The 20,772-nt window shown below is 47.4% G+C and overlaps 1 pseudogene across 1 annotated transcript; it reads right to left on the bottom strand.

The window, feature by feature from the left end:
- Positions 1–10,312: 10,312 nt before the first annotated feature.
- On the bottom strand, positions 10,313–13,815 carry LOC308648707 (10 kDa heat shock protein, mitochondrial-like; annotated as a pseudogene). Its single transcript has 2 exons — positions 13,722–13,815; positions 10,313–10,578 (listed from the first exon to the last, which is right to left on the bottom strand). The product of its transcript is annotated as a 10 kDa heat shock protein, mitochondrial-like (transcript).
- Positions 13,816–20,772: the final 6,957 nt, after the last annotated feature.

Genomic DNA, 20,772 nt, shown 5'->3' with positions numbered 1-20,772 from the left:
AGGGTGATGCAGGCATTACTCCCAACTACTGGCAGCAGCGCAGGAAGCACCCCTGCTTGCTGCTGCACCCTCTCCAGCAGCCCGGTTCCCTGGCTCTGGACACCAGCCCCGAGTCCAAGTGCAGCCCTCACACTTGCTAGCTGGGTGGCCTTCATCAGATTGTTTTACTCCTGTGGGGTTCAGTTTCCAGATTTGCAAAATGAAGTTAATAGCAGTTTTTGCTTTCTATGAATGTTGCAAATTAACACACTCAAAGTCCTTGGAAGCCTATGTATATATCAAGAGCTTGAAAAATAGGAGCTGGTGTAAAATCATCTCACTTAAAAACTACACTGGGATAGTCTGCTAACCAGTTGTTTCTAAAAAATGTGTTCCCCGTCATACTTGAGGAAAAGAGCCTTCATAACCTTGTTTAAGGAAGACACCATTTCTACCGTTAGGTGTTGAGCTAGTCATCAGCAGTTCATCTTTAAAATAAAGTGACTTTGGTGATTACACGACATAGTAGTGGTAAGTCGGTGCCTGGAGCAGGGCGGGAACAGAGAGGGAGAAAGGCCACCGCAGCACACGGGTAATCGCAGCCATCGGAGCGCTGCGCTAGGAGGATCCCAAGTTCAAGGCCAACCTGGACAACCGAGGGAGCGCCCGTCCCACATCAGAAATAAAAAGGGCGGGAGACGTTCAAAACCCGTAGCCGGCAGGATTCGAACCTGCGCGGGGAGACCCCAATGGATTTCAAGTCCATCGCCTTAACCACTCGGCCACGACTACCTGGCCGGTAGCGCTTCCTGCTGGAGATTTTGAAGAAGTGAGCGCGCGCCCCTCGCAGCAGGAGATACTGATAAAGTTGTCTGTGAATCTGTCGCCGATGATGTCTCAGGTGACCGAGAGCTTTTAGCTCTGACAAAAGAAACCCACGGCAAACAGAAAAAAAGGTGACCTAGAAAGAGGGACAAGCGAAACTCGGAGAGTCCCGGGCAAGAGCGTGGATTCTCTTTGCTCCAGCACGACACTCGCGGGTGCCCACCGGACGGGAGGCCGCCTGGGAGGCCCGAGAGGGAAGCGAGGCCCACCCCCGCGTTGGCTCCGGCGTGGCACGTGGAGGCAGGAGCCTCGAGACGACCGAGCCGCTGGCCTTCCCCTGCACTGCCCAGGACCGACGAGGGAACGTTCCGGGAGGGCCGCCCGGGGAAGCCGTCCTGCCCGCTGCTCCACCCGGCCGCCAGGGGGAGCTGCGCCGGCCGCACAGAAGGAAGGGGGGGGCTCCCTGATTCATTCATTTATCTTAAATCTACAATTTTTATTTTAATTTGCACAAGTACTGACCCTTAACTGATTGGAAATCTTTTAAAAAGGAAAAAGAAGCCGGGTGTGGTGACACCTGTGGTCCCCGGGGCTGGGGAGGTGGGGACAGGAGGATTGCAAGCTCAAAACCAGCCTCGGCAGCTCACGAGACCCTGTCTCTCAGTGAAAAATACACAGCAAGGCTGGGGTGGGGCTCAGGGGTCGACCAGGCTGGGGTGGGGCTCAGGGGGACCAAAACAATAAACCAATACATAAAAATAACAGTTTGTTTCTTCGTGCAATATTTGAAAGTCACTGGGATAAGGGACTAGGCTATAATCTTATGGTGTAATCTCTCTTTTGTTTTGGCAGTATTGGGAAATAAAATAGGGGTGCTTTATCTTTGAACTACGTCACCAAGTCCCCTGCACCCCACTTTACCTCCTGAGTAGCTGGGATTGCAGGAATGGGCCACCATGCCCGGCTATGATATGCTTTCAAAATAGTGTCTTGGGCTGGGGTTGTGGCTCAGCGGTAGAGTGCTGGCCTAGCACATGGGAGGCCCTGGGCTGGATCCTTAGCACCTCATAAAAATAAACAAATAGAATAAATGTATTGTGTCCAACTACAACTAAAACATAAATATTAAAAAATACCAGTATCTCATTAGAAATAGATTCACACAGGAAGTGCAGATGTTTCTAACTGCTCAAACTTTTTTTTTTTTTTTTTTTTTTTTTTTTTTTTTTTTGGTACCAGGACTGAATTCAGGAGTGCTTAGACACTGAGTCACATCCCTAGTCTTATTTATTTATTTATTTATTTATTTATTTATTTATTTATAGACAGGTTCTCACTGAATTGTTTAGGGCCTTGCTAAATTGCTGAGGCTGGCTTTGGACCTGGGATCCTTCTTCTTCAGCCTTTCAAGCCACTGGGATTACAGGTGTGCAACGTTGTGTCTGACTAACTACTCAGACTTTTGAAGAGGACTAATTCTTCTATGTGTGTGTGTGGGGGGGGGCGGGTATTGGAGATTGAATCCAGAGGCCTGCAACCACTAAGAATGTAGCCCTTTTTATCTTTATTTCTGAAATTTTTTATTTTGTTCTTTTTAGTTATACATGACAGTAGAATGTATTTTGATGTATCATATATACATGGAGTATACCTTCCCTTTTTTGTGGTTGTACATGATGTGGAGTTGCACTGGTCATGTATTCAGATATGAATATAGAAAAGTTATGTCGGGTTCATTCTACTGTCTTTCCCATTCCCATCCTATTTCCCCTTCCCCTCACTCTGCTCTGTCCTATCTAGTGAACACCCCACTACTATTCATTGTGAGTCAGCATCTGCATATCAGAGAGAACATTTGGCCTTTAGTTTTGGGGGAGCTTATTTCACTCAGCATGATAGTCTCCAGTTCCATCCACTTACTGGCAAATGCCAGAATTTTATTCTTCTTTATGGCTGAGTAATATTCTATTGTGTATGTGTACCCCAAGCCTCCCTTTTAAGCAACACCTGCAGGTGCTGCCAAAACTCATATATCCAGTTTTCATTCTTATTTGAGCTTCTCAGCTTGTCTAGGCTGCTATTTTCCCATCCCCTCAGTGTCCCCTAACACCAGGGGAGGGGTGACTTTTAGACAGCATCCCATTACTATCAGCCACAGTCTCCAAGGGTAGGTCAGCCCTGCTCTGTCCTGAGTCTGTAGCTGGGAACACAGGCTTGGCAGAGCTCAAACTTCTCCTTCCTCACTCTGAGTGTGTGCTCTGAGCACAGTGTCGGTCTGCAGGCTATGCCACTGGTCTGCAGACATGCCTCAAAACATGTCTCATTCGCAAAAGGAGCAGAGATGTGTACAAACAAGACAGAATTCCGAGACCACGTTGAAGAAACTTAATAAATCATGTTCAAAATATTAGTCATATTTTCATTTTTATTCCCAAGAAGAACAGTTTCTATTTACTTAGGAAGCTAGAACAGAGTTCTAAAATACCCCTATTATTTGTTTCCCTATTATTTAAGGCTTTAAATTAATATGCCATCATATAGTATATTAATATGCAATTACATAATATAGCTGTACCAAGATGCAAAGGGCATCTCTCGGAGGACTGTTTGGCACATGGCCTCACAAGAAGCATAATAGTTTAACTATAATTTTAAAATGTGGGAAAAACCTATTAGGGTAGCTTTGTTACATGAACATTAATTTATACATCGTCATTAACTAACGTCCATGCAGTATTCTGCTCTCTTTGGTTTTTCCCTTACTTCCTTTTCCTGTTCCGGGACCCTGTTCAGAATACATTCCGTCACAGGTCTCTGTAGGTTCTTTTGGCTGGGGCAGACTCTCAGACTTGCCTTGGTTTGGGTGATCTTGACAGTTTTGAAGGGTATAGTCAGGGGTTTTGAGATCTGCTGGTGTGGTGCTGCAGGAAGTGGTTTTGAAGTCTGTAGGTTCCTGCATAGGCATTTAACTCCTAAATCTCTCTTCTTCCTACATACTTATTCATTCAATATTTTGTTTTACCATCAAGGAACCATAGATGGCTATTTTCTAGTTGGGGTAATTTCAACACTAGTCTAGGTATTTTTATTTTTGCAGATTTTCTATTTTAGAGTTGCTTGGGCTGTTTCCGCTTTGGCCACCGAAGGCGTGTTCGACTGTTCCCGGAGGTCGCAGGCCGTGGCCCAGGGCTGGTCCCAGGAACCGCTGGCGGTGGGGTCGCAGGGAGGCCTGGCGACGCGGGAAGCGCCGCTGCCCCGTCCCTCGGTCCTGACCTCGGGCGCCTTTGAGCAGCCCGGCTGGTGGGAGAGTCTCGCCGTCGGCCCTCGGCGGGCGAGTGGGTCCGCGGGCGGCCGGTCTGACGAGTCGACGACCCAGCTCGGCCTTCAGACGGCGGCCTTTCTCGGGCTTTGCCTGGCCGAGGCCTCCCCGAGGCGGAGCTGGGTACCGGGACACAAAAGGCTTCGCTGGGGGTCCCAACGCCCTGTTCCGGGGACCGTGTGGCACGCGGCCTCACGGGAAGTTCCCTCCAGGAGATTAAAGTCCCACACCGTGCGCCCCCGCAGGAGGAGCGTGCGCACCGACGGGGGGCAGGGCGGCGGCCCTGGGCAGCGCGGCCCCGTCCAGCAGTGCGCGGCGGGCGGCCGAGGGGACCCGGGAAGGCGGGCGCGCACGGCCCCAGGTCGGTCCCCAGAGCCGGTCCGTTCCGGGTTTTGCACCGGGAAACCCGGAGGGGGAGGGAGCGCCACTGCGGCTGGCGGCGGAAACCGGGCGCGTCTCCAGACCCGGACCCGAGGAGGAAGGCGCCGTCAGCGAGGAGACAGGTGCCATCCGGCAGGAGCACAGCAGCCGCAGACGGGCGGTTCCATGGTGTAATGGTTAGCACTCTGGACTCTGAATCCAGCGATCCGAGTTCAAATCTCGGTGGAACCTGGCGTTGGTTCTTTTTGGGGACGATCGGCGGGAACCTGCGGCTCACAGGAGCCATAAGGGGGCACAGGCTCTGCGTGGACCCCAAGACTAGACTACCTGCTTAGGCCTTTCCTCCTACCTGGGAGAGGGCACAGCCTCTGCGTGGACCCCGAGCTCAGGGGACCTTTCCTCCTACCTGGGAGATGTTCTGCTGCTGAACAGTTTTGAATTGAAGAACTTCCTTTGATTTCTTTATAAAATGTAGTGACTTCACTTCATGCAGGAGCGAAAGCATCTAAAAGGTATGAGAGGGAAGAGTTTTTCATAGTTTTCCATTTATCTGTTTGCCTAGAGACAGTGAGTCATTTTACGAAGCCGGTTAGATATAAAACCCAGATTGATAGGTAGGTCACCACTAATTCCTTGTGCAGCAAAATCACCACTGATTCCTTGTGTTACTGGACTTTGCAAATTCATGTCTGGTGTATCTAGTGAAGGAGCCTAGAAGAAAATAAAGGAAAAAAGAGAAGCCATGTGATTGCAATTTGTGTTCCATTTCAACACCTACCATTTCTATCACTGTTGTCTAGAATATAAAAAAAGCCAATATTTAGAGGGAAATTCACTTCGGTTTCTTTGAACTATACTTGAAGACCACCTATCAGCCCTGATTGCCATGACTAGTTTCTGTTTTCTACTACTTCTTTCCTAGGTCTGATATCGTTCCAAGGGTAACCTCTGAAGTTTTAGATCTGTCATGTGAGCCACCAGCCACCTACAGCCATTACCATCTTGTAACCCTATGCATTCACTGGAGGAAGCCAAGTGCTGGAACAAGGGCTGGCTAACCCATGGCCTGTGGATTTCATGTCATCTTTATAGATTCTTCTTTTAAAGTCAATGTCCTGGCCCAAAGAGAGATGACAGCTGATTTTCTTGAGTATTAGGGAGAAATACAATGCTCACCGATTGAGTGATCCCTCAGGCTACTTGAGAGAAAAGCTAGAATCCACCATTAACTACCTTTGCCACCTCATTTCTATGAGAAATTTGGGTAAGGTTACATTTGCTGAGGCCTTTAAGTTATCAGAGGAGACTTTGTTCACTTTCTCATTCCTCAAGGAAAGAGCACTGTACATGAAACAGCATGAACTAGGGGCTATTCTAATACTAATATTCAGTATTTTGAGCATTTGAATATTTTTCTTAGCCTTTTCCTCATTCTAAAATGAGGATGGTAGTACTTTACAGAACAATGCCATAGAAATGAGGTTATGCACATGCTATCGTAGTTATTCTACCTGGTAAATCACCATGCCAGGCTATTCCCTGTTTTTGTAAAACACCAACAACTAATGAAGTCAATCTAGAAATTAAAGGGAAATGAGTGATTAACCCCAAAAAAACAAACTTAAATAGTTTGCTGAGGATCTTCATAGTGAAGAAATGTGACAAAGTGCTGATGTGTCTTTTCATTACAATTTTTTTGTGTGTGTGCCTTTATACTTGGGACAGTTTCAGGAAATCCCAGTGCCAGTGCATGAGAAGTGGTCTCCAGGTAGTGCCATAACCAGACAGATCCAGGGCTCACCAAGTTACAGGAATATAGGGTCAGAGTGTCTTTTGGACAGCTGCTTGATGGGAGGAACCCTGCACCCCAGGGATGGAGGAAGGAATTTTTGTGCCAAAGCCAACTGGAACCTCCTACATCAGCTGAGAAACAGTTCAGGAGGCATGAGTGGCTGGCAAAACAGCAGCTGACTCTCAATCCCTTTGGTATCCCACAGGGTTTGGAAGGTGTGCTGGGGCCACTTGGTGGGCAAGGTGGCAGTTACAATTGACATGGCTGTGGTCATGTCATGCTGGATCTCTGTTACCACAAATAAGTGGCAGCAAGCCTCCGACCCATGGTGAGCACCATCCTCAGTAGCCATAGGCTAGGTGGAAGTTCTGTTAGACCACGATGCAAGAAAAGACCACTGACTCCAGATAAAATCAAATTAAAGCAAGCTTATTATTTCGACGGCAGCCAAGCTTATTATTTCCACGGCCGGGCTGCCTTCCCCATCAAAATCGTGGGACCCAAGGACAGCAGCAAAGCTTCCTTGCAGCCCAGCTGTATAGCCCCAAAAGTTACACAAAAGGGGGGGGGGGTTACAGATAACAAAACTCTGAGGAGTATAACACACAAATATTAGTTTACATTTTTGCTGACCCCAACATCAGAATTTATGAAGGTCGTTAGAGCCTCAGAGAGGGTCTTTATCTGGCCAGGGAAGGCCAGGATTTATGAGGCATCACTAAGGTTTAGGAAAGGGTTGTTATCTGGTCAGGGAAAACCGGGCATGGGTGAGTTCAGGGCACGGGCAGGCATTCCAAGCAGCTTTACAACATCAGCGTATGGCCAGCTACACAGACATCCTAATGTTTTTACAGAAAACAGAAATGAATCCTTCATGACTTGTGACAAGCTGGCTTCTGATCTAAAGAGAGGACTAGGCCAGGTCTCTCAGTTCCAGCACACGGGGAACCCACCCTAGGTCAGGAGGATGAAGACCTGATCAGAGTGTGAAGAAACCAGTGCAGATCAAGTCCAGTGCCTGACCCAGAACTCAACAGAGACCCTGGAAAGGATCAGTGTTGGCCGAAGGGATCTGAAGTTTGTCCAACAGGCTCCTGCTAGGACTCCCAGAGGAGTTGACTGGCACTGCCTCCTGAAACTTTTTCACTTCTTGTTTTCTATCCTAGTCATTAGTGGTGTGCATTTTTAGTCGCTGGACTTACCCTTTTCTTGATTGTGGGTAACCCACCTCTGTTGGAGTGCAGGTTTATTACCTCGTGAAGGATGACTGATTGCTGCATTGGCGAAGCGTCAGGAATCCCCAGGCAGTGCCCAGGCCACTGTCTCGCTGATGACTTCACCTGCAGAGTCGGGACAGACGCCCCCCACCTCCGGCCCTCCTCCCGGTGAGCACGCCTGCTCCTCGGGGGAAGGCTTTCCCGCACACCGGCTCGCAGCCGTCTCTGGTGGTTTGGGAATTTGAATCTAATGCTTCAAGCACTGAATTTTACCCAGCTGAACCACAGAGGCCTCAGTAGTGTGGAAAGGGACTAAAAAGAGCCTGTGGAACGTCACACTCCAGACTTTATACACGTCTTTACCCAGAGATCCGGAGGGGCGGAAGGAGGGTGGGAGGGAGGGAACGAAGGACGTGGGTTTTGTGGGACAGTCTGAGATCCGACGGCGACTTCACCAGGCGGAGCCGGGAGAGGGTCGGCCACAGCGCGTGAGGGGCTCGCGGTGGGGTTCGGGAGGTCCTGAGCCGCTCCTGGACGCCCTGCTCCGCCCTCTCATTCTCTGGCCAGGAGTTCTCTGGTCAGTCCCCCTCCTGAGTGGACGCTAAAGAGAAGCCGGGGAAGCGCCGGAGTTTCCGGGGTCCTGCTGGAATCCCAGCGCGCAGGCCTGGAGCGCGGAGCAGAGCGCGCGGACGCACGCGGGTCCCAAATCGCAGCCCCATCCTCCCGTCTCCCTCCCAGCAAAATGGTCTTACGTTGTCGGCGTCTAAAAACTATTAAGTGGGAATTAAAAGGGGCAATAGTGACATCGCCCGCGGTCTGGAGAAGCCGGGGGCTGTTACTGAAGCCCGCGGAGAAGCGGTTCCTGGGGAAGGGTCGCGCCGCGGTGCAGACAGTGCCGGGCTCCGACGGCCGGGGGATGGAATTTTAGCCCAATTGAAGCCGGGCGCTCCGTGGGCAGACCCAGGGCAGCTCCTGCACCAGTGTCCGAGCGTTTCCCGGGGCCAACCGACCCGAGCCCACCAAAATCGACCCCAGGAAGCTCCGTTTCTGGGAAGGTCTCCTGTTGGGTCTCCTCTCGTCAGGCCACCGAGTATGGGACCTTCCCAGTTCTGAGGCTGCCTTGCTGTCAACTTGCCCCAACAGGTGGCATTCGTCGTGCACACGTGGACAGGCACCAGGTGGTGGGGAAATCCAGCCTTCGAGGACGGCCGAATCCGTGCAGTTACCTACCCCAGCGAGCAGCGCGCTCCTCACGTAGTCGTGGCCGAGTGGTTAAGGCGATGGACTAGAAATCCATTGGGGTCTCCCCGCGCAGGTTCGAGTCCTGCCGACTACGCAGTCCGCTGACTTATTGGCTGGAGACACACCCGGTTTAGGGGTCTGGTTTTGTACCCCACTCGGGGGGTGGGTAGGTGCAACCATCCCGAGTTGTTAGGGCTGTTGGGAAATCTGTCTACCCTAGCCCAGTGCTGGCTCAGTTTATGGATTGAACACACCAGATCCCTTCAGTGTGTCTCTTCCCAAATGCAAAATACAACGAAAACCCTGGAGTTGCTACACCGGTTTGGGCACATCCTCATCGCGGCAGGATGAGCAAGGTTTGACTCTGGCTATTATCCCCTGTGTATGCTACTAATTTGCTAATTACTTTATTAAAGGTTTTCCTTAAACTCTTTTACATTCTTGGCACCATCTACAAGTCTCAATAAAGTAGGTGACCAATTAATCCTTTATTTTTTTCCTTACATATCTTAAGAATCATTGGTTCTCCCCCCACACACCAGCTACTCTTACCAAAGCACATACCATCATAAATAAATTCTACATAAATAAATTCAATGGAGAACCCACCCTGTAAGTGCAATTACAGTGAACCTAATGAAGAAAGGTTTCAGGATACTCATGGCCGAGAACTTGTGTGGCCTAGTATGACCCTCCCACTTGCTAGCTCTTTCCTCAAGCAGAAAGGGAGGATCTCACCAATGAAGGGCTTCTTAGAGGAGATCTCAGCAAGCCTGAAAAGGGAACTGAGGTGATAGTCTACACTCTGGTCTCAGCATGGACCACCCATTCTACTAGAGCCACACCATGTCTCCTTACAATGCACCAAATGTGAGCTGTGGAGGACCCTCTGAGAGAGGAGAATCTCCAGGCCAGGCTTGAGGAAGCTCCAGGTGTAGGTGCACTTTTGGTCTCCCAGTTTACAAGATAGAGATGAGTTATTTGTACAGGCATATTTCAAAGGTGGTGTTGTTTTATCATCTGCATATTTAATTACAGCTTAATGATGGTGATGCTTCCTGATTCCATTCAGGTGTTGTGACATAAAGACGATTCTTCAATACAAGGGCCTGTCAGTCTGGCTTCCATGGTCTCCAACAGCATTTGTGAATCCCCTGACTCAGTGTCCACAATTGTCAGTTTTGCATCAGGGACATTTCTCTGTGAGAGGGTGAATAAATTTTACTTTATCTACCATAAGAAGTTGAGCCCAAAAGTAAATTAAGAAGCTGTTTCTTAATAGCTTTCTGACCATTGATTGGGAAGAAGAATTTACTAGTTCCCTTTTATGGTTCTGAGAAAGACATAAAATAACCATGAAAAGATATTTGGGTTCCAAACAGATTTCTTCTAACTCTATTTTTTTTAACCATTCATTACATATTTTATTTGGAAATGTTTACACAAGTAGGGGGAAACTAAAATTTTGAGACAGTGGATGTTATTAGATTATCATCAGTTTTATCATTATAAAAGACATAGAAATTATTTTCATGATGAAAGATTTCAGAACTTCAGTGGAATGGGCAGCTTCACAGGATGCCATTTCAACAGTGATTTGTTTCAGTCTACATACTTTCCAAGAATGTCACCATCTCTAAATAAGAAATAATCCTTGTCATCTACAACTACTTTGGAGCCTCCATCCTCTGGGAGAAGAACTTTATCTCCAACTTTCACACTAACTGGCTGAATCTCTCCACCCTTTCCTTTAGAGCCTGATCCCACAGCTACTACTGTTGCTTGCGATACTTTTCCTTAAGATTTTTCTGGAAGCATAATGCCTGTCGCGTCTACCCGCCAGCAGGAATGACGACAACAACAGGATTCTTCTTTAACATGCTTTATTGGGAGCATCCATTAGGTATAGATGAGAGGAAAGACCCTGAGCCCGAAAAAACCACCCCTTATATACTTCAACTGCGGCCCTGCTCGTACACCATTGGACGAAGAGCGCATAGCAACACAGCAGCAGCCAATAGAATGATAGACCCAGCACTTGCACACAAGGCAAGAGACACACAGTTCCAGCTTGTGCAAAACAACAAGCACTTCTTGAAAACAGTTTGTTCCAGGAGCTGGACAATTGATACATTCCATTCTAGGGAGTGGCTGAAAACAAAGAACTGGGTCTCAGCCCAAGAATTAGGCTCACGCCCACACAAGGCAGCACAGCAAAATAGCTCACCACAGTTCCCCCTTTTTAGTTTTGTTCGAGCCATTTGAAATTCTCCCGATCCAGGAAGTGTCCTCATGATGACCCCTCCGATCAAGGGTGGCATTCAAAGGCCAAACAAGGAAGTCACCTTTCTGAGTGCAATGGGCAACATTTACCCTTCAGAGTGCAAAGGCTGTCTTCCTAAGACATGGAAGCCTTCCAAGGTGCAATGACAACAAGGTCACTTGGTGTGCAAAGGCCATCCACATCAAAACAGGGGTTTTAGGATTTTGCCAAGCTGGCTAGCCAAATTTGTGGGGAGGCCCCAGGTTCCAGTGCAGCGAGCGCCTGAACTACCTTGACTCTATCACTCTGCTGCGTGCGTCGCATATGACAAATCATCCAAAGGCATAAGACAAGGCCACAAAGAAGCATAGCACTAAATAACCCAACCCCTACCCACTCTTTAAAGTAGGAAAATATAGAAGAAGCCCAGGAGGCGAAGTCTGCAACAGAAAGAGGTTCCACGCGTGTTCCATTTAAGTTGGCAATCTGAGACAGCAGTTCTTGAGTGAGTCGCTCTCCTTCCTGGGTCCAGTTTCCCTGTAAAAATCTAGACAATCTATTACTCTGTTCCATGGAAGCAGTCATATTGTAATATAAAGGAGTAACACACACATACTTATAATGAGATACACATCCTAACTGAGTAATTTTATAAACTTCCTCTACTTGTTCTTGTATTATATCTACTCTTTGATTAAGCAAGTAGATACCAGCAGTAAGATGTCTGTTGATTTCTTCCACCGTAGTTAAGGCTTTAGCTGTTTGATCTACTACACTATTAATGACTTGAGCTGTTTGTACCTGAGAGGCCATAGCTATGGCTGCAGTGGTAGCTGCTGCGGCAGACGCCACAATAGCTGTAACTATAGCAGCTGTAATGCCGAAATCTCTCCTTTCCCTGACCAACTGTACCAGGGGAAAAGAACTAGGATCGGCCTCAACTGGCATGGGCACAAAGGTCGGAATCTTTACCACCAAAGCCAATGACAAGGAAGTATTCCAACACTGGGTTAAATAACACTCTTTTACAGTACAATTAACTATAGTAGAATTGTCAGTATGATTAACACATTGTTCATACACTAACTGCTTCACTAGGGGCATCGCCTGCTCCGTATCCCCAAAAATTTTTGAAGCTGCTTGAAGCATTCGGGCGACAAAATCTGAAAATGGCTCAGCTGGGCCCTGTATGACTTTTGTAAGATTCCCTGATGTTTCACCTCTATTGGGGAGAGCCTTCCAGGCACGTAAGGCCAAAATATTAATTTGTTGATATACTACTAATGAATAAACATTTTGATTTTGGGCCCACTGACCTGTCCCGGTCAGCATCTCCACATCCCAGGCTTGTTGACCATCAGCTTCATTCGCATGAGCCTGTTGTATAGCGGCATCCAAGTATAATGCCTTAAAATCAAGATATTGTCCCATGGAGAGACAAGCCTTTGCTAAATGATACCAATCCATTGGTGCCACAGCATTAAGATATAAGCGTTCAAGCAATGCAATTGTAAAAGATGCTGTGACACCATTAGTCCTGACAGATTCAGCTATGTCTTTAACCAATTTATAAGGAATGGGCTCAAAATATCTCTGTCCCTGTGCATCCTCAAAGACAGGATATGCACCAACAGGATATGCCCCCTCCTCCTCCAGCTTCCTCCAAGTACTGCGTTTTATAAAGCCACAAGCTCCGCCTGGAGCAGTGGGTGGAGACCCTTTACGTGGCAACAGTTGTTTAGCTACAGAATACGCCGGAGGCTTGGGAGGAAGAAGGGCGGCGGCCATTGCCGCGTCATAGCGGCCATGCTCATATTCAGCCGCCATTTTCTCTAAGCTTTGTTCTTCTTCTGGGGTAAAGCCTTCTGACTCGCCTTCCGATTCAGACTCATCTGAATCAACTGTCTTTAATTTACGGAAGGCAGATAAATCTGGATAGAGTTTCGGGCGTGCTCCTAACGCTGGAGTCACGTCCTTTTGTTCCTTGAGTGCACTTTCACTTAACTTTGCATTAGATCCCCCTTTTTGTTTTGTTTCATGTCTTTCTTGCTTAGATTCCTCTGACTCTGACCCAGTATCCTGATGCTCCACCAAAATCTCCTGTCCCCTTTTAGTGGTTTCAGGAAAACAGACTGATATTGACCCATGATAGAGCACTATACTAAGCCAGAGCCACCGGATCAGGGGATTACTTACCGGCGCCACCGCTCTGCGTGTAAAGTTCTGAATCCTCCCGCAAAATATCGGGGGTCCCCTCGTAGCCGACAGATGACAATTCCCGGGATTTCGGCACCACTTGTCGCGTCTATCCGCCAGCAGGAATGACGACAACAACAGGATTCTTCTTTAACACGCTTTATTGGGAGCATCCATTAGGTATAGATGAGAGGAAAGACCCCGAGCCCGAAAAAACCACCCCTTATATACTTCAACTGCGGCCCTGCTCGTACACCATTGGACGAAGAGCGCATAGCAACACAGCAGCAGCCAATAGAATGATAGACCCAGCACTTGCACACAAGGCAAGAGACACCCAGTTCCAGCTTGTGCAAAACAACAAGCACTTCTTGAAAACAGTTTGTTCCAGGAGCTGGACAATTGATACATTCCATTCTAGGGAGTGGCTGAAAACAAAGAACTGGGTCTCAGCCCAAGAATTAGGCTCACGCCCACACAAGGCAGCACAGCAAAATAGCTCACCACAAATGCCTCCTTTGGTTACAGTTTTGGCTGCACTCCTTTCGACCAATACTCGGTCAAAAAGTGGAAGAAACTTTCTAAATGCTTGTCCGGCCATGACTCGCGCTGCGCTGCAGAGACCCGCAGTCCAGTCCTAGTTATCTAACTCTTTAAATAGGTTTGTCTCACATAAGCCCAATTCATCTCCACCCCCCACCCCCCACCCCCACCCCCCCAAAAAATATACTCAGCACTATGCCAGGAAGGAAGCCTTTCTGGGGAGGGCTGTGCCCACTCCTGGGTGTCTGTCTGCTGTTTGAGGACTGAACAGGCACGTGTCCACCTACAGCAAACTGCTCCAAGGCTTTCCTGAGCCACACTGCTGACTTGTCCTTTGCTTTTCCTTTCCTATTTCCATCTTCTGAGAACAAACAGGAATCCCTTCAAGGTTCTAGATGTACAAGTTGCTTCTGTATATTGAAAAACACTTTTTTTTCCCCACTCAACACCTTCAAGTCTTATTTACCTAAAGTTACAGATTTCAATGTTATTTGTGCCTTTCCCTTTGCTGCTGCCTTTATGCTCTCAGTAATGCTCTGTTTCTTCAGACTCTCCACGTTTTGCTACATTTATTTGAAGGTTTATAGAGTATCTCTCCTAGTGGACACTAGAGCCCGAGGCAGGGGAAATGCTCTGTGCCTTGCTTAACACTGCCCCAGCACTCCAGTGCATGGGTCAGTCCATTCAGAGTGAGTTTTTTGACATCATGAACTGTAGGAAAGAGATTAACCAAGTTAGTCCCACTCTGTAATGGTTAGCACCATGGGCTCTGGATCCAGTGAGTTCAAATAACTTGTTTCTTTCTCAGCTTTATTGCCTGTTTTCGTTTAGTTCTGGTTTTTGTCTACCTAAACCATACTAGCAAACTTCATCCCTGACATATTTATAAACGACTGTGAAAGGATTCAGGCATCTACATACTACATGATAAGGAAGGAAAAAAAGGGTCAAAAGTAAATACTTTTGGGGCTGGGGTTTTGGCTCAGTGGTAGAACACTTGCTCAGCATGTGTGAGGTACTGGGTTCACTCCTCAGCACCACATAAAAATAAATAAATAAAATAAAGATCCATTGGCCACTAAAAAAATATTTAAGAAAAATATTTTTTTTAAATTTTTAAGTAGACACTTTTAATTAAAATAGTCTAAAAAAGAATAAAATGCCCAGAAATTAATTTAACAACAGAAGTATAAACTTATACTCTGAAACACTGATAAAAGAAATTGATGAAAATTGAAATGAATGAAGACATCCCATGTTCATGGAGCTTGACACTTGATATTTGTTAAGATGGCACTATTCCTGGGGCTGGGGTTGTGGCTCAGTGGTCGACTGCTCTACTAGTATGAATGAGACACTAGGTTGATCCTCAGCACCACATAAAAAATAAAGATGTAGCGTCCACCTAAAAATTAAAAAATAAAAAGATGACAATATTCCTCAAATTTAACTTTAAATTTAACGTAAAATGATCATAATTTCAGCAAATTTTTGGTAGAAGTTATCAAGTTGTTTAAGAAAATTATTTGGAATATCAAGAAACCCAGAATAGCAAGAACAACTAAAAAGAAAGAAAAAAACTAAGACTCACACTTCCAAATCTCAAAATTAATGTCAAAGCAATAGTCAAGAACACATGGCACTAGAAGAAGGATAAACATGTAGCTTCATGGAAGAGAGTTGAGAGTTCAGAAATCAAGCCGTAAGTCTATGGTGGGCCGAGTTTTGACAAGGTTCCAAGATCCCTGTGGCAGAAAGAATAAACTCTTCAACAAGTTGACAAAATTGAGTAACCACTAGTTAACAAAGAAATTGGCCTTACCTAACACCTTTTACAAAAACTAATTCAAAATGGTCAGGCAGTAAATGTAATAGCTAATATTAATAAACATAGGGTACATCTTCATGACCTAAGACTTGGTAGCCTTGTTGGAGTTAACACCCAAAGCACAAGAAACAGAAGAGAATACATAAAGTTGACTTCATCAAAATTTAACTTTCGTGTTTTAAAAGACACTATCAAGAAAGTGATGGCCCTAAGAATGGAAGAAAACGTGTGGAAATCATACATCTGACAAGGGTCTGGCGTCTACAATATACAAAGAGCTCTTACAACTCGACGATAAAAGATAAATAACAGGCTAAAAATGGGCCGGGCTCACGAGGTTTCATTGGTAGATCCTAGAGAGGGCCTCATGTAGTCGTGGCCGAGTGGTTAAGGCGATGGACTAGAAATCCATTGGGGTCTCCCCGCGCAGGTTCGAATCCTGCCGACTACGAGTTGGAGTTTTGGAATCCATGAACCTCTGGCCATTGCCAAGCAGAGTGTGTGTGTGTCGAGCACTGGTCAGGTGCCAACACCCCAGCAGTCTGGTTTCTCACGAGTGGTATTCCACATCACTTCTAAGTGGAATATCACTGAAACTCTGGGGACACGAGAGTTATGTGTGTGAATGAAATTCACAACTTTTGACCAAAGTGCAAAAAAAAAAAAAAAAAAAGAGGAGGAAGTGTAGTGTTTTACACGGTGCAGTGACAACTGGACATCCACCCCAAAATGGACCCTACAGTCGGATGAAGTCCTTAGAGTTGATACCAAGAGCCCAGTCATTGAAAGGAGAAGTTGATAAAGTGGACAACATCGAGGTTTAACACCTTTACTCCAAAAAGGTCCCGGTGAGACGCTGAGGGGACACTGTTCGCAGCCCGCCTCGTCTGACAGAGGACGGAAAGGACGCAGAGTTCTCAGAACTTGACCGACAGACCAGCGTCCAGGCACTAGACGACAGCAGACGCAGATCTCGCTGGCGGGCACCTGGAGGTGGCACAGGGGCACAGCGCCGTGTCCGACACCGTCCGCCCACGGGAACACTCAGGTCCCCACGCCCGACAGCGCCGTGCACCCCGCAGAGCAGCCGGACAGAAGCGCCCCACGCCCCGGGAGCACGTCAAAGAGCGCAGCTGCCGCCCGCCAGGCACCTTCCCAGCGCGAAGCTACCGTGCGACCCGACAACTGCTCTCTCGGTCACTGGTCCTAGGGACATGGAAACCCGTGTCTCCACGGGACTCTGTGCGTGCTGTTTCCACAGCAGCCGTCGGAAGAGCCCAGCTGGAAGGGTTGTTCAGTGACAGCCTGAAGGTCACCCTCTGGGACAGCCGTGCCACCGACGGTCGCTCAGCGTGTGAAGGAAGGGACCACTGGCCCAGGCGACACTGGGTGCGTCACGGGAATCGGGAGAAGCCGGGACACGGTCCGTTTTTAGGGCTCCGTCGAAATCGCTTTCTGGGGATGTCGAGGCCTGCAGCGAAGCGGCTCCGGCTCTCCGGGTCGGGGACGGCGGAGGAGGAGCGCGGGACGGCACCGGGGCACGGGGCGGAGGGGGACCCGGAGGGCCGGCCGGACGGACCGACGGCGGACGGTCTCTAAAGGGCTTCCCGCGTCCGGTGAACCACGAGGGGGCCTCGGCGTGTCCTGCAGACGGAATTTCCGACCTCAGTCGGACTGACTGGGCGACTCGGTGAAGGATTGAGGACTGAGCAGGGTAATCAGGCGACAATGATGTGGTGGCGGGCTGGGAGGGACAGCGCGGAGCTGGGAGGGGAGAGAACGCCGGCAGGAACCGCCCAAAGAAGTGGCGAAGCGTGGGACCACAGAGGGATGATTAGGAGAACTCCTGCCTGCGCTCCCCACGAGCAGAGTGGCGCAGCGGAAGCGTGCTGGGCCCATAACCCAGAGGTCGATGGATCGAAACCATCCTCTGCTAGTTACCTTTTAACTCTCCGTTTCTCCTCCTCCCTGGACGGCTGGCTGGTACCAGAAGAACGGGAGCGAAATCAAGGAGTGGCCTTCACTGTCCCACCAAGGGCAAAGGAGATGCCAGAGGGAGGAACCATCCTAGGCTGTCAACCTGAAGGGCTGTGGGGAGAAGCAAAAGTCCTTTACAGGACTGGAGAATCACAAATGCAGGATTTGAAACGACCCAGCTAGATTCCGGTGGATTCCACGGCCATGGGGCAAAGATAATTTTGCTGCATTGCAGATTACTGATACTATGAAAGGAGATATTCCCAAATATGCGACTCTCTGTGGCTGCTTGGTAAAAACTTGAGCTGGGTGATTTAATGAACAGTGGCCACTGGTTTAGCAGAGGAAAATGCCACAGTCTCCCACACCTCATAGGAGGTCCTTCACATCTCCTTAGAACAACTTGGTCCATTTACATCTTGGAGAGTGACAGTAGAAACAATTCCTGACAAGCAGGATTTTAAAAAGCTGGCATCAAACAAGGGAGTGGAATCATTCCTACCAGTAGTTTCAAGGAGGGGGGCATTTAAAGATCACTTATGACCTTAGCTTAAGCTCACAGTAAACTTTAATTCCATCCAACACACTTATGGTGACCACCTTCTAGATAGGACAGGCTCTGGTCCCTTATATATTACCAATATATAAATATGTACAAGCTAGCAAATTGAGTAAGCATTATACTGCATCTTATATAAATACAGACCAAGAGTATGCACAGAAGAAGTAATTTATGCAGTAGGAATTTAAAAGCCAAAGCTTGCAAAAATTGGAAATACAATTTTCTATCCTTCAGTTTTGAACTGCCCCTCAGACTCAGTTAATGGCCTGTGGCTGATCACTTCTTGACTAGTTTTGAGCTGTTCTAAGAGAGAATGTAATTTAGAAAGGGAAGGATATTGAGATGAAAAAGAATTCGGATTGAAACTGTCAGCTAATTTAGGTTATAATTGTGGACCAAATGTACTAGGAGCTCTGAGAAGCTATTCTTTCTACAAAGAGTATTATCTATCTATCTATTTGTTTGTTTGTTTATCTATTTATTTATTTTTGTGGTAGGCAAAGTGTGGTGTGATTGCTGCAGAAACAAAAGTGAACAAAGAGCACAGTCCCAGTTCTTTTGTATATTAGTGCCCATTAGGAATATTCTGCAAATGTAAATAAGCCTGCTCAGGGAGAGTTTGGAGAAGTGGCTTGTGGTCAGCAGCGCAGGAGCACAAAGAGGGTGGAATGCACACTAAAAATGAAAACTTCAGTTTCCAGGTGGATGAACATTGGAGAGGCTGACTGGAAGAAAATGTGGGTCCATCACCTCCCACCTACAGAATCCATGCAAGGGCAGCTTGTGGGCCCATTCATTAGAGGAAAGCAATAATAGGAAAGGAAGGATTAAGATCAAGTCTGGCAATGGAATTAGGGGCATGGCTTCTCTAAGTAAGCATGTGTCGGCTTTGGTCTATGAACCTAAAGTATATCTGGACCCTGCCAGGCAGCACACATGCTCACAAAAAAGCTTCCCAGGGTGCAATGGGGGTATATGCAGCCTTGTCAGCTAGGACACAGATGCTTGGCCCAATATAGAACAACTGCTAACAGTTAAGAAGTACTTCTTGCCTACATATTTTTATGCATTTTCTCAACAACAAAAAGCAGTTGGAAATTCTCCCTTCTGCTTCAAGGTCATGAATTAGGTAAGAGATTCTCAACTTTTGTAGAGTTTGCCCTTTTCAAATCAATATCATATATAGATAGATATTTGAAAAATATTTTTTTTTCACAAAAAGATACCCATGACACAAAACGTACAATTGAAAAAGTTATTTCTAAGGAGTTCACAAAAACTGTGGCAGATAGGGGCTGCAGTGGGAGGGAGGGAGAGGGAAAGGTGGCTGGCAGGAGATCGCTGCCTTCTGAATGCTCTTCCATGTTGAATAAGCTGATTTAACTAGTAGGTTTAAAATCACCAAAACGACTTTAGGCATGAAGCTGCTTTCGAAATAGCAGTACCGCCTTTGACTCATTACCGGCCGCCTTGTAATCAGGAGGCCTCAAGTGTCCTCACCTCTGCTGAAGATGCAGTGGAACCAGCTCCTCCAGTTTCTCTCCTGAGGGCTCATGGGGTGCACTTTCCCCACAGTGCACTTTTGAGACCCTAGAATGAAACTCCTGTAGGTCTGGCAGAAGAGAAGGAAGCTTAGGTGTTTGGAGGGTGGTTGGAAGCTTGGTTCCTTCTCAAAGCTTGCTGGGAGACCTCTGAGAAAAGGTTCTCCGTGTATGACCCTTTCCCTTCCTTGCAGAATGCAGACAGAAGCAAGCTCTTAACTCCAAGTATTATGAGCCTGGCTGTGTCAATCACAAGGTGCCTCCTGCACCTAGGCCAGGGCTGGTTCTTATTCCAGTGAGTTACAGTCTCATCTGGAGTTTGCCCTTTTCTAACCACGACCATCCTGGACCCCAGGACAGAACCACTTGGTGTGGGGACGTGGGTTGGGTCTTTCTTATTGAATTACAAAAAAATTGCTTCGCTTTTTTTTTTTTTTTTTTAACCTGTGTAGTATATAGCCTTTAATGCCCAATTTAGATTGGCGTCTGGGCGATAGTAGCTGAGTCTTGCTTTCTTGTGTTTGATACTGGATTTTCCGGAATTCCCTTTTCTACGTGGATGAGTACTGCAGGAATGGGGAATGGGACAGAGAGCGGTTCTGCAGAGACTGTCTTGTTTGTCTAGGAAAGGATGCCTTTCAAATGGGGTGACTGCAGGTAGCAAGAAAGCATCATCGCCAATACCTGAGTTTTCCTTGGGGACTGGGGGAGAGGGTGAGAAAGTATTGCGAAAAGTAATTACGGTCCAAATACTTTACACATGCACACACGCCAAAAATTTTTTTAAAAAATAAATAAATGAATAAAAAGCAAACAACAACAAACCAGAAAGCGGGTTGGGGAAGCCCAATGTGTTCTATATCCGTTGTTATTTCTTATGGGTTACAGGAAGATGGGGGAAGTTTGAGAAGGAGCTGATCGAAAACCAGGCGACTATCTTGTCGGGGAGACTATTAACATAATTATCCTCTCTCCTTGCTACAGGGAAGTAAGAGGGAACGTAGTCGGCAGGATTCGAACCTGCGCGGGGAGACCCCAATGGATTTCTAGTCCATCGCCTTAACCACTCGGCCACGACTACCTGAAACTCACCTGGCTCGTGGTGAT

The sequence above is a fragment of the Spermophilus citellus genome, assembly GCF_964194105.1.
Source record: "Spermophilus citellus genome assembly, chromosome: 5".
In the NCBI taxonomy this organism is placed as follows: Eukaryota; Metazoa; Chordata; class Mammalia; order Rodentia; family Sciuridae; genus Spermophilus; species Spermophilus citellus.
Note: the sequence above shows the minus strand (reverse complement) of the source record. Positions and strands in the feature narration are given on the sequence as shown.